Source organism: Atheta coriaria, unplaced genomic scaffold, assembly GCF_025399875.1.
Source record: "Atheta coriaria isolate IRGN ID8LTWV9N9 unplaced genomic scaffold, Caltech_Dcor_3.1 hic_scaffold_5_pilon, whole genome shotgun sequence".
Taxonomy (NCBI): Eukaryota; Metazoa; Arthropoda; class Insecta; order Coleoptera; family Staphylinidae; genus Dalotia; species Dalotia coriaria.
In genome coordinates, this window is record NW_027045447.1 from 830443 (window position 1) to 845197 (window position 14755).

At 40.2% G+C, this 14755-nt stretch overlaps 1 protein-coding gene across 5 annotated transcripts in view; it reads right to left on the bottom strand.

The window, feature by feature from the left end:
• Nucleotides 1-14755, bottom strand: part of Prosap (SH3 and multiple ankyrin repeat domains prosap) — a 55690-nt gene that overhangs the window by 14618 nt on the left and 26317 nt on the right. For 2 of the 5 annotated variants that reach the window (XM_065302536.1, XM_065302537.1), the window contains one exon: nucleotides 12961-13017. The exons of 2 other annotated variants lie outside the window; for them this stretch is intronic. The gene's annotated coding sequence lies outside the window, so the exon portion shown is untranslated. Of the gene's footprint in view, nucleotides 1-6751; nucleotides 7119-12960; nucleotides 13018-14755 lie in introns of those variants that run through there. One more of the 5 variants, XM_065302538.1, reaches the window with a different exon arrangement.

Here is a 14755-nt window from a genome sequence, read left to right on the forward strand (position 1 = left end):
CCGAAACCGAAATTTCGGCCCTGCAATCAGTTTCGGCCGAAACCGAAACCGAAACCGAAACTAATTTATATAAACATATTTTTCTACTTTTACCTACAAATCGCCAGTTTTTCCACATTTTTTAGACACAAAATCCATTTTGGGAGTAAAGTCCCCGTATAGTCACTTGATACTCAATATAATATTAATTTAAGTCTCTATGAGCGAACTGAGATGGCAAGTAACGACCGCCATTAACCCCGAAGTTAGCCGAGCGACGCACAACAATTCACGAAAAGTGAGTTTCGGTGCGGCCGAAAGTTTCGGCCATTTTTAGCCGAAACCGAAACTGAAGCCGAAACTCGAATTCTTGGCCGAAACTGGCCGAAACCGAAATTTCGGTCGGTCTCTAATAAAAATGAATAAAGGATTCATTGAGATAAATATTTGCTATAAAATCGAGTGAAAAACAAACTTAATCAATCCACACACAAAAAATTCACACGTTTTATTCTATTTATTTATTGTGACTTGTAATTTAATATGCGATATTAAATTTCAATTTTAACTTCAAGGATAATTAAAATATTAATCAGACAACAATAAAACATGACGATAACAGAAATAATTAGCAGATGCGTAATACAGGCAACAATATGTAATCAGATGAGTGAAACATCTAAAAAATTTAATAAATAATCCAAGTATTAAAGATAATTGATTGATGACACTATACAAAAAACATGTGGTTGTTATTTGATGAATTTATCAGTTAATAATGCACGTAAACATTTCTGGAAATAATTGACGATTTGTAACGGCTGAACCTGCGCAAATGTTGTTACCTAACGGACACATTAAACAATAACTGCTGAAGGAAAAAAAGCACCGGTACAATTCATTAAAATTCCACGTGTTGTGTCAGTCTTAACAAGAAACAATTACGCACGAGTCGATAAAACAGCAAAGTGACATTTGTGAAATGTTGGAAAAGTGTAAGTTTAGGTGAAAAGTTCGCCGCTTTGTTGTTTATGGCGGTTTATACGACGTCCGAATCGGGCCTGAAATGCAGCAATGGCGACCAATAAAGCAGAGTGTAGAGACCCGTATCGTATGGTAACGAATGGACCGTGGCCCAGCGCTGAATGCCGATCTAACGGTTATGCAATAATTAGTACTTAATACTTCGGCTAATACCCACTACTTAATAGGCAACAATCTGAGCGCCTGCGGCCGCGACAGCCTAAACAAGTCATGAACCGACACACACCGGCCAGATAAGACCATCTTCGAGGCATTAAACGGTGACGTACAAGGCGGCGAAGAAGATGCGGCGCGAAAAAGCGAGCAAAAGTAACAGTATCATAAAGAAAAGTGTTGACATCGCATAATACTGATTTAAACCAATGTAAACATAATAGACAAATGTAAATTGATTGCGTTTGAAAAACAGGATGCGTCTAATTGATTAAATAAACTTGCGCTCGATGAGGACACGACCCGCAGAAGGATGTGCGGTAATTATTCATCACGGTTTTGCCTTCGATGCTAATTACGCTTAATATATTGTAAACTTGCGCCGGCCACATAACGCTAAACGTTGTCGGCCGTAATTTTATCTATAATTTAACTATTAAAATGCGTTGTCTTTTTGGCAGCTCGTAACAACATGCATTTATGACCTGTTTGCATCAATTACGATCTTACAAACGAGTTGCGCTTTCCGATAATTATGTAAAACATCAAAAACGCATTATTGCTGAAAAATCATCAATAATACACAGAAAAATTAAATTTTACTTATTTTAATGTTTCACTGTCGATTATTGCTCGGTTTTAATGCGTGGGCAATTGTAAAAGTTGTAAAATTTAAAAGTCATCTTCATTTGTGTGTATTATGTCATAAAACAACAATTCTTTGCAGTAAACTTCATTAATTTTCATTTATTGCAGTGTGAAAATAAACGCCATATATAAACCGCAATAATAACTAATGAGGAAATAATAGAAAGCCATTTTCAGCTAAAGTGTGAAAATCCTAAACACTAAACATTAATGTTTAAGGTATTTAAACGAAAATAACTATAATCAAATATATTACACAAGAGGATGGACAGGAACAATACCGTTATGATTTGAATGTTATTTGACTGCTCTCGAATAGTTTAAGCGATTTGATTTTTACGACGATTAATTATGACTCGCACTTATGTCTTATATCTTAAGTGAGTCTCTTGCGGTTTCTCCGTCCAGAGTTCAAGTTCAAAACGCAATACCCGAAACTCAACTTGACTTCTTCTTCCTCTTCGTCTTAATGCAAGTTACCATTGAGTTTGAGTCAGTTAATCGATCTATAATGCTTTCATGAGCTTCGCATTTGAAATTGGATAGCTGATGATATGTTATGTGTGCGTTCGTTGAACGCCAAACGGGAAAGTTGAAAACGAAAGGATCTCACGAAAAAGAATTCCTGAAACGTGAATCAGGCGCTGGAAATCTTGATCAGAGTCAAAATCACACACCGGATATGACATAACGGCGGATTTCAAGATGTTTGTCCATTAAAAATTTAAAAGTCATCGATTTAAACCGCACTAATTGCATAATAAAGCTCGCGCGCAAATTTTACATATCATTATTAATTAATTTGTAATTAGATTAGATGAAGACGATAACCCGGGCGTGTATTAATGCGAATTAAATTGGATGGCGATCCATCAAGTCGGATACAAATCAAATAAAGATCGAAAACGTTATTGCGAGCGCAAATCAAGCGTTAGAATTTCAAACATACACGCATCGAAGCATCATGTTTTTATACATTTATTCATTTTATTCATTGGAACAGTCCAGAGATTTATCGCCGCCGCGCGCACGAGATTTAAACGGGCAATAAACGATTAGATCGATTACTTCTCGAGTGAACTTCAAGTGACGCGCAAAAGAGGCGCTCGCAAAATAAAAACGCACGCGTGTGTGGAGCAACTTGAAATTATTGCATCGTGTACGGTTTCAATTTACTGTACGCGATATTACGAATGCTAGGAACTTAGCTGTACAGTTTGTAAGTGAGGAGAACTTTGTGGCGCGCCGATACCGCCGAAGATGGATTGATATGGAGCATGGCGTCCAGTCTCCCAGAAGTTGTTGGCTGTTGCGATGAAATAGTTGTTCTGTTTATACAGAGTTAATCGTAATAGCAATAACTGTAACCGAAGACTCCAAGAGTGACCTACCAGTAAAAACTACGCGCGCGCAAAGCAGGAAAGGATTCGGTGAGTATTCTGCGCATGCGCAGTTGGAGAACAAGGATCAGTTGTTGTTTGCTATCCAGTGGCGGCGAGCATGACTAAACAATCCGCAACAATAGCATGTAGACCGCAAACTAATCGTGGTCAAACAATGCCCAGCTGCAGGAACAAATAACGCTCCATAACGAGAAAAATGTCGATTAGGATGATAACGGCCGAGGAGTCAAGCATCCACATCAAAATATTGATTGGTTACGATTCATACACAGGGAAAAAATCATACAATAGAAGTGATTAAAATTAAGTAGATTTAAATGTTTTGTGTTTTGAGGTTAGGTTATGTTTGTCCAGACGATAGCGCGGTTGACATAACCCAGAATGCATTGTGTCTCGAGTGGATGAGTAATCATCAATCGTCACCCCTTTCTATTTTAAATGATGCCTCATTTAGACGGTTTATCTAGATTAGGAAGTGTCGCTTGATGCAATTGTCTCATCCGGTTTCCTAGCATTTAGTTTCAATGCGCAGATAACGAAAGTTTCCACTCATGCAAATTTACAACGCGTATATGAATAATGCATATGTAATAATCAAATGAAATCGAAATCAAGAACTCGGAGGCTTTTAAACGTCGGACGATTTTACAATTTGCAATTTTGATTAGATTACATAAGATATAAATAAGATACAAAACGGTAGAAAAAATGTGATTGGGACAATAAACGATTAAATTAATCCCGATTAGAATTGAAATTGAACTTGTACCTTCTGTCGTAATATTTGTTTAGTGACAATTGTATAATAAACTGATTCATTTATTGCGTGAAAGTGCAATATAAAATGCAAAACGGGAGGTTTTATCATTTAACAGCTTAAATGCTAACGCTATTTTTTCTACTACCACTCTAGGCAAATGCGCAGACGCCAGCTCCACCCCGTGACTAAAGCCCGTGACTAAAATACTTTTGTCAGCACTTTTTGTGTCTCAAACCCATGGAAAAACTTGCGCATTAAAGGTGGAAGTAAAAAATGATTTCTTTATAAAAAACCTTAAAATTCTTTGATTCTAGATTAAATTTTTTAGCGGATAATAAAATAATTCAAGTATCTACGTGCAAAAATCAAATTTTGACTAAAGTCCGCAAAATATGCAGACTTTCCGATGTGATTAAAAACTAATTAGCGTTAATCTTGATCCATATCGCTATTAGTATACCTTGTTGGCGCCTGTGCAAAATTTATCTTCACAATCACAAACCCCTTCAACGTTAAAATATCTAAATACTTAATTTATCTAATCGTTGAATCTAAATTTCGCGTTTAAAGATAATTTGCCATTTCTATTTACAATGCATTAAAGTTAATTCAATGCGAATAGTTTTCACTCTGGAAGCTCACACGCTTGTTTCATTCTTCTCCGCGAGACGAAATGAACAAATTCCGAATTCAATTTCCGCCAGCGTGCGTCGTCGTACCACTGCTCTAGATTAAAATAAATAAAAGCACAACGTCATTAAACACGAGCGCAGCTTATTACGTTTATGATGCTCGACGCGCCAGCTTCCATCCCATCGTGTTTCATAATGCAAGAGTAATTTGTGTTAAAAATGAGCCGCATTACGCGTTTTATTTATCGTCAGCCACGACAATTATGCGTTCATTCATTGCGAACGCACTGCGGTTGTAACCCATCACGAGATCAAATAATAAACACATTAAAATAGGAAATACGCACTAATTTACTACTTTAAACTAAAAAAAATTAGATATGTGGATCAAATAAACTAGAACATAGGAACATTTGAGAACAATTGGTGATTTTTTCTATTTTTAGAAAATTGAATATACGCACGTGTTTGAAGTGCTGATTGAAAGATTAACCTTTAAAAAATCGCAATAAATCAATATTTTCGTCGATTTCACCGTTATTTATAGCCTGGGTATTGGTTTTCATAAATCTACAGCTAGAAATTAAACAAATCGTAACAATTGTTAAGTAATACAATCAGAAGTCGTGTCGAATCGATGAATGCGAGACGATCTCGTCTCGGAAGTTATAGTGATCGGCTGTTAGTGAATTGCGTCGGTTACGATTGTTACCATTATTACGATTATTACGATCGCAAATAGTGACTTGTTGCGTTGGTTTTTTACGATTCCTACATTTATTTCACGGCGTCATCGTAGTTACCTATACCTTCAGAGTTTGTAATTCGATTAAATAAATATCAACCGTTATTTCATGGGTAAAATCAAAATAATTCACAATATAAACAAAAATTCAACATTTTACACCCTGTATAAGTTGTATAAAGTAATTAGTTTATTTTGTGTGTTTACAGCGCAGACAAAGAAGAAAATCCAAGGAAATTACTTTGTTATTTCCTTCCTATGGGTCAGAGACACAAGTGTAAATTGCAAATGGCAGCGATGCGTGTGAATATGCCATGGTATGATAGTGACCCAGACACAAACGCAGAAAACACAGTTACAATCGACGCCTGCATGCCGCAATTAGCGATTTTTGCGAAGCCAAAGACAGGAAAACCGCGCGTGAATACAGTGCACAATGTGGTAATAACGTCGAAAAGTCGAAAGGAAGTCGAGAAGAATACCGCGTTCAAGATCAAGAGATACAATCCTAACACACAAATTCACGAAATGAAAAAAAAAAAACGCTCCGCTGTGCGCTATATTGTCCATTATTGATCTTAATCGAGCTGTTGGATGCTTTTTTCGGCGCAGCGAGCATTTCTCCTGGTTATTAGATTTGTGGCTCTCTTCCTGCTGGAAGCTTTTGCTAGCCAGACGTTTTTGTCATCGGCGCGCGGACCGTTTGTTTGATTTAATGCTCTGTTGACTTTGTAATGAAATCGATTTCAGTCGAGTCATGAGCGCGGAGAAAGAAAAACCTCGCGCGCCGGACGATCGATCGCCAGTCAGACGAAGAAAAGATCGCCGCCTTTTACCCGCCCAACTCCTCCAACACGACGTAACTAAATAAAGATTTCACGAATTGATGGAATTAGCTCGTCCTGTTTACTCCGACGCTGAGATTTCGAGTTTTTTAGGTTGTGATACAGTTTTTTTTTTTATTATGTTTCTTAACTCTTTAGCGTCTTCACGTTCGAAGCAGGCGTAAATTAAAGCTCAAATTGTAGTCGAAGGAATTTTTTTCATACGAATTGAGCCGTTATGCTTCGTTCGTAACAAATAAATCAAGATTAATGATTTTGACGGGCAATAAAATATTTTTTCGTCATATTTTTCAACTTGTGCTTTCACTGGTGGGTAAAAAGCACATTTTCAATTTAGTTTTTGTGCCGCTTAGAGAATTATTATCCTCGTCATGTTGTTTTTTTTTCTCTTCCACTTGTAGTGCTATTGTACCAGAGTGCAAGATGCATAATTGAATAAATCGAAAACGTGCACTGTACACGCCGGACATTAATTGCAATGAGCAAAAACGATGTTACTTAAACTTTCAGCTCTAAACGATTCACCACGTTAAACAGCTTACGTGCGCGTTTTAGTCGACCATCCAAAGAACGTCTATTAATTTCTCCCCGACTTGGTGTATTACGGCTTTTTCTGCGTCCCAACTGAAAGTGATTTCCTTCCAGCTACCACTTTTTAAACTGGTGTAGATTTCATATTCACGTATTGCACTCTTCGCGTAATCCAGTTGTGTAATCCACAAATGCACTCGATTAAAACATCAAAACACATTTTTAAGTCACTCGGTGAGAGATTCTCATCATACAAGGTTTATTTTACGAATTTGAGGCGTACGTGCGTAGCGCACTTAACTCGACACTACTCAGCGACATCCGCACGCGCACAAGAGTGACTCGAACGCGACTGAAATGTGTGTTGCGCGCAAACACGCAACACGAAACCTCTCTCCAAGCGCGCGCGGCGCTCTCGAGTACGGTAGGATGGCGAAGAGGTGAAGTTGAAACCGGCGAAAGACATTCACTTCACTTCATCAAGTTCCCATCGTAAACAACCCGAAATACTTAATTTTTTCTACTGCAAAGCTTTTAATATACTATTATATTAATCTTGAGATTAGATTAGTTTATGTTTGTGTTGTGTTGAGAAACAATGCGAATATTTAAGAATGACGGAAATGCGAATCGTTTCGAACCGTAGGAAACATCTGTTCCACAGTGCATATGTTGTAATATGCTATTCTCTTTGCCGGTCTATTTATCGATGCGACTAGACATTCTTCACGTTGATCGACTGTCAACCGTTCGTCAACACAAATGATAGCTAATAATCTCGATCATAATGAACTTGTCGGACAAATAACACAAGAGAAAAATGCGAATAACGTTTGTTTATTATTTACTTTATCTTCCCCGGCGTTATTCTCGCGGCGCCTCCACCATTTTTTCGCGTTTATATTTTATTTCAACCAAAGGAGTTTAAAAATTAAAAGACGGTTCGGGTACTTTTGTGGTGTGTGTTTCGTGCGAGATCTCGAGTTGTCGAGTTCTTGTTCGGCGCAGAATTCTTACTCGATGCACCGTTAGTTTTACGTTCTACGTTCTGGCGAGTAGGTTCGCCAGCGTTCCAATGTGTATCTCGTGCATAGAAGAGACGACGCTGGCTATCCGCATATCTTATGCGTGTTTTGCAGCGCAACAAAACAAACGGCGCGCGCTCGCAGATTAGATGCGAGATGCGCGACCATGGTATAAATATTAGCGACATGGGATCGCACACAACGAAAGCTCCAAACCAGAGTAGAGACTAGACTAAACGACACGCACCGCACAAATAGGAAACATCCTTAAAAGAACAACGCTGCTGAGCGGAGCAGAGCTTTTGTTACCAACTTGTTTTCACATTCCACGCCGGAATTTGAATTTGCTGACAATTACAAGACGTCGCCTACGTTAGCCGGGGCAGGTAAAATGTAAATATGATATGCATGCATGAAGGGAGCAGCTACGTGCATCTGATGGTAGAGGCTGATAACGAATGCACGTACGAACGCGTAGAATACAAAGATTTTCAGGGGATATGGCGGCACCGGCGCGAATTGATTCCGTCGAGGTTTCACGCACCGTGTGTGCAGTATGCTGGGCTCATCTTGGAGTAGACAAGGCACAAATTCAAAGCGCTCTGTATGGAAATAATGAACATGTACTCGCATGTCCGAGGCGCGGATATTTTCATAATTTAATATGCATTTATGCGGACGACCATTTTAGGAATTCGTTGGACGACCTTCCAGGAAGATTTTTATACAATTCACACATGTTAATTGTGCAAGAAGAAGAAATTGTTATGCAGAATTTAATTATACACACTTTAAAACTGTTTTGGTGGTGGTACAAGTAATGGTTTGGAAGTTATTAAAGAAAAAGTGAAATTTAATGTCTTGTAGAGCTTTTAAGGTAGTAATTCTTTTTTACTCTTGCATTTGCCTCAATGCCTCAAAGCCATGCAACCTGTACGTAAGCACGCACATTCCGAAGAATTGCAGAAAGAAAAGCTCTAAAACTGCAAAGCCCTGAAAGCACTAAAGCTCGCGGTGTGGTGTGCACTTCGACATGCGGATATAAAATGAAATTGTACTCGCGTCGCGTCGCGTAAAAGCAAAAGTTGAAATACGAAAAGTTGTACGTACAAATTTCTACAAGATGTTCACACGCAAAGCAGACATAACCTCACAAATCAACTACTAGATACTACGCATTAAATTCACAAATTCAGCGAAAAATAAAATTTTTAAATTAAAAAAATTAATTTTTTTTTCTTTAAAATTTTTAATGCCTATTGGACCACACAGTATGTACGCAGAAATTTAAATTTACATCGAGTGTCCTGGTCTTTTTGTCGTAGAATGGCACGCTGCTTATTGTTGCTATCATATTCCAGCCGCGCAGTTCGTACTTGAAAACCGCCCACGCTTTTTTATTCATGCTAATCGCCCGTTTATGCATGCGCTCCCTCTTTTCCTACCTCGACGGCTAAGACGTAGCAGACCTTCGGATGTAGACGCTTGCATAGCGCGCCGTTTTTACCTCTTCGATCTCTTGATGTTATAACTCAGAGATTATGATTCAGGAGATATCAAAGTGCATAATGCGTTTAAGCATGCTTTGAATATCTAAGAAATCTTCCAGGAAATTTCAGTTTAACTTGCTGGTATTTTTCGGTGGGAATTTCTAAGGATGAGCTCTGGCTTTCAAATTGGATTAAGTTAATCACATTAAAGTTTATGCAACTTTGTATGCACGAAAAAGTAATAAAACTGACAGTTGCACCACGTTTGTGGTTAGAATTTATTTCTACCACTTTTTGACAGTCTGTGGTAATACGCAGAGATAATTAAATAACAGTTGCAATAAAATATGCAATTTTAATGACCAAGCATAAATAACTATTCTCCAAATGAAAATTGTATAATTAAGTGCTTTGTTATGATACAAACGCAAGATTTCGCCGTTGTACCAATTCAAAACTTTGCGCATTTCGAGAATTATGTGGAAATAATGCAGAAACGTGCAGAGAAAAGTTTGAAATTAAACTTCCTTTAAAGGCAAATCACAGCGGTGCGTAAAAGTTGGTCCCGCGTCGAAAAGCAACGGAAAACAAAATTAGAGAATGCAAAGCTCGCGCGCGCATACACACGCACACACAAAATGACCATAAAGTTCACTTCGCGCCTATTCTCATCATCAGCGTGCGCATAGTGCGCAGCCGCAGCGTATTTACATTGGTTGTGCTCGTTGTGCCCGGCTACGAATTCGTGGGTTCGCGTGTACGATTTTCCACGGCGACGTTTAACGCCTAATGTATGTATTATGCCCTCGGAGCGCAAAGCAGAAGACGAAGGTAGGTGCGAAGCCGTTTCGTGCGCATGATCATCGCGCTGAGCTGAGCGCAGAGGAGAGGTGCGAAGCCCGCGGTCCGGCGCACGGCGCACACCAGGACTTTTATTAATATTAAGCTTTCGGTTATTTTCGCATTACTCACGTTCATTGCGGCGCACGAATACGGGCATTATATGTATTTATGCATAAAAGCGTGTTGCGCCCGCCGCTAAGTATATATCCGCGCGGCGTCGTGCGGAGGAAAGCAAACTTTGATCTTAAAATTTTACACCTTCGAGAATGCAAAGTGCCGACGCCGCGATAAGATAGCGTTTTGAATTTTTAATTCAAGCGTTAGAAGAAAAACACAGGGTAATACAGAATTTTCAAATTTTTTAATTTTTAAAATTATGATTGACCAATTTTTAGACCAGATTCACCATGCGGCAATCTTGTAATTAAGTGATTGGAAGTTAAGACAACTTTGTAATTTAATAACACACTTCGCTCCAGTGTAATTGCGTAATTTAATTTTGCTTCGTGTTTGTTTGCCGCAGTCGGACGACGGAACGGAGATTTTTCAGCTGGCGGAGAAGAAAGAAGGTGGTGCACCAGCTCTCTGGTGGCACAAGCGGCGTGACTCAAACGCGCTCACGATCTCTACATTAAATACTAGCTGCTAATACAAAATAAATATACCAGGAGGTTTCGAAAACAATACAAGCAAAAAATATCTACAAATATTAAGTTAAAAAAGTTAAAAACTTTTGTATCGTGCACTTTACGAAATGAATTTGTATTTTATAAGATTATTCTCTACTTTCTTTAGTAGTGTTTTCGATGTGTAGGTCCAAAGTTTTCCTGATGCTTAGTTAGCGTCCCGGATCGTCTCAATTAAATATAATTTTTCCCTGTAGCGCTTCTTGTACATTTCCACGAGAGCAGGGTTTTCGTGCCGGCTGCAGATACAATCACGATGATGCACGGTTTTCGTGCGAAAAATTGCCGTATTAAGTGCAATTGCACCAATTGTACACGAAAAACCTCGCCACATGTACCACAAGGGTATTTATTACATCATTAAAAATTTACTAGGAAATCGAAATTCAATCATTCGATTCGTTAACGCAACATTGCATCATCGGAATTCACGCGCTGCACTAATATCGAACTGAAATATTGCACAAGAAGTTGGAAAATATCTATCGGTGCGCGGAGAGCCCGATGGCATGTTACTAATGGCTCGGCCATATTTGGCCGTCCAGATCTTCTACATCTCGCCACGAATACTAAACCATTCTAACGCCGCGCGTATTGAATAACTCCGCTGACCTTCCAGAGGTCACATGCTAAAGACGCTAAACACTCTCGGATATATATATTGTCAATAAAAATCTTTGCGCCCAACCCGCGCAAGCGTCATTAGCGTCGGATTTCATTTCTACACAATATCATGAAATCGAAAACCTCGACAGTGCTGTGTGCTTCTGGTAATCGCGTAATTAACCGAATCGTTAAAAGTGTCAAGTTCAAGTGCATTTTGCGTACGTGCGCACACGAAATGAATTAGTGTCGAAGCGAAAAAGTGCATTTGCGGATGGTATCGCACATCGTTCTGTAGGCGAGGCGCAACCGGGTATGATTACACGTCGAGATGCGACCGGCGGAAAGCGATAAGCAGGCGGAGATATTCTCTGCGAGGTGCGCGATGTTGAGAAAAACGAAATTCTAAACTACGCTACGAATTGCTATAGTAGTAGCACCGGTAGTCGGCGTTAAATCAGCAAAAGATCAGTTCGCAGTTGAGACGAGCAGTAAAGACACGCGCGCATGCGCAGCACAAACAAAAAACTGCAAAGTAGGTATCAAATGTAATTGTAGCGAAATTGAAAACTGAGTAGGTATAAACGCAAAATATGCAAAAAAAAAATTTTTTTACCGGGATTAGTTTTTCATGTTCCGAATTGTCCTGTAGATGATAAGAATCCAGTCCGAGTCGACGCACGCGGGCGAATATTTCATGTCCCGCAGCGTCCGAGATGCCTTTAAAGGCGAAACGGCCGTGTCCGCGGACTCCATAAATAATGAATCAATAGCGGCGGGGCGATTCGTACAAATATACCATAATCATAATAATGCGAAGCGGCGAGCAATGAAACGGCGAGGCAGCGGCTCCGTAACTCGCAGCGCGCACTTTTTGCCTAGAGAAAAAGCTTGCCCACGAGAGATGCAAAAACATCATCGTGCAGCATAGTGCACATAATCCATATTTTGCATTACGCCCGACCCCGACAATAACTAACGAGAGTCAAACAGGAACAACTGCGATTGTAATAATCTCCATAGTTTACGGCAAGCATGTATACAATACGTGCGCAAACAAATCCGAAACCATAGAAAATAAATTTTTGAAGAATGAAAATTTTTCCACTGAAAATATTCAGATTCCTAGATTCTTCGATTGCAAACGGACATAATCATGTGGTGCGTCGGTATGCGGTGCAGTTTACGAGCGCTTACGTTCCAGAATTTGCATTTCACGTCTGCGCCGCACGGCCGGGCGCCATTTCGCGCGCAGGTCGCACAAACGCATAACATAATGCATAAACATAATCACCGGGCAGCGTGTGGACGCCATGCACGCATAAAAAGCGCATAAAATAAAACGCGAACACACACACACAACGCCTAGAATCTCTGAGTGGTGTGCGCGTGCGTAGTCGCAAGGTAAACCTCAAGGTAAGTAGTGTGCGCGTGCGCGCGCCTACGGGTAGGCCGTAATTTACGTCCAAGTTTAAGTGCATTGACATCCTTACCACGAGAGAACCCAAACGCGACAAGAAATATTAATTCTCGGCGTCGTTGTCATGCGCGTTGATGATGAGTGATGACTTACCCCCATGTGTGAGTTGTTGTAATTCCGTACACATATCCATTGAGAGGAGGAACTCACCTGCAACAAATATTTTCGATTACAGAGATTGAAAATGTGGAAAAAGAAAGATTAGAGTCAGTTTGCAATAAAGTTCCTTAATATCCTCGTATATAGGTCAAACTGTGAGGAAGGATGTCCCGAAGTCAGGAAAATCATTTGTACCTGCTGTTACCACTATCACCGCAAGTGCAATAAATGTCATCTTTAGTAATTTTTAAGCTTCCCACGTAATATATTGCATTTCTAACACCAATTCCGAAATATTTACGACGCCGAGTGCAATATAAATTTCTTGCAAGTTGCTCTCTTCCCGCAAGACACTTCCTGACATTTTGATATTCTGGCATTCGTTTACGCCAATAAACTTGCTCGAGCGAATCCCTTTTGGCGGCTTGTTTGTTGTGCCGCAGTGCCGGTCTATTTCCTGTCAATTTGATTCCGCTCCCTGCCCCACTGTAGGTAATAGTCGGGTTAGTGGTGGATGCTACTTTGCATCAGTATACATGGATACATGATAATATAGGATGTTGATATTCCTTCTGTCATCCTAGATTCTACTATCCGAAGTAGTGGTGGTTGGCGAATGCAATTTCGCCATTGTCAGTAAATTTGCGTTTGTTACAACCTCCAGCTAGTTATAGCTATCTACTATCCAGTGGAGGTTGTAGGTTGTGGAAGTTTCTTGCTCCTTGTTCCTGGTGTTAGAGTGTTGGTGATACTATGGACTAGCAGTTACAGTTTTATGAAGGAGTCCGTGTTGGTGGCGGACCGGGAAGCGGAAGTTCACATGTACCAGAGTTCAATGCTCCAGATTCCGTCACAACACACAACGGGAGAGAACGCCCGGCAGCGGCGGCGGCGGCGACCACTCCCACCCGAGCTGAGCATCGAGCGAGAAGAGATCGCCCTGGAACTGCTATGCAAGGGGGGCGTACGGAAACACAGTCAGCATCAAAGCGACGCCCGCGTTGAATTGAATGCAACTCGACAACTCTCCAAGAGTGGCGAAATTGGTCGAATCAGCCCAGCGAGCATTATCATCAATGTGCCCCGCTCAATAATGTCGATAATCTGCATTCCCCGTTCGCACATCGCAGTCATAAATCATACCAACACAAAGCCACCGGAAGAGGGAGTGCAGTGAATGTTACAAATCATAAAAAATTATCACATTCGGAGATCTTGTTTGCCCAACCCTTGTTGTTTATATCCGTTACAACCTGTATGTGATGTGAATTGCACCACTAGTTCAGCGTTAATTACGTAATGCTCGGTGTAATGGCGAGAACAACAAAGGGCGAGCAGGTCGTCACGCACACCAGTCCACCATCTTGTGATACTTAACGATTACATCAAGGCATTAGGTGTCTGACAAGCAAAACACTTACGCGTCTTGACGAAAACGAACAAAACAAAGATACGTCACGCAAGCTTGCATTGAACGCCCCTATTAGTCCAACGCAAGTCCGACAACCCTTACCTACGGATCTCATCACGTCAAGCATAACACAGTATTCACAAAACATGCTTGTTATGACAAGAAATACTACCTACTGCAACCGTCATTAGGCTCACATACTCCAGTCAAGGCATTTCGCAAATTACGAATTGAACGCACATGCATCCCCTTGAAAGGTTTTAACCCTTCGTTAGCTCCCCCCTTTTGAGAGAGGTGCACATTCTTCATAAATATACAACTTCTGGCAAGTGTCGCCCAGTGATGATGACTGGATGGCGTGTGGGATGAATAGCATGG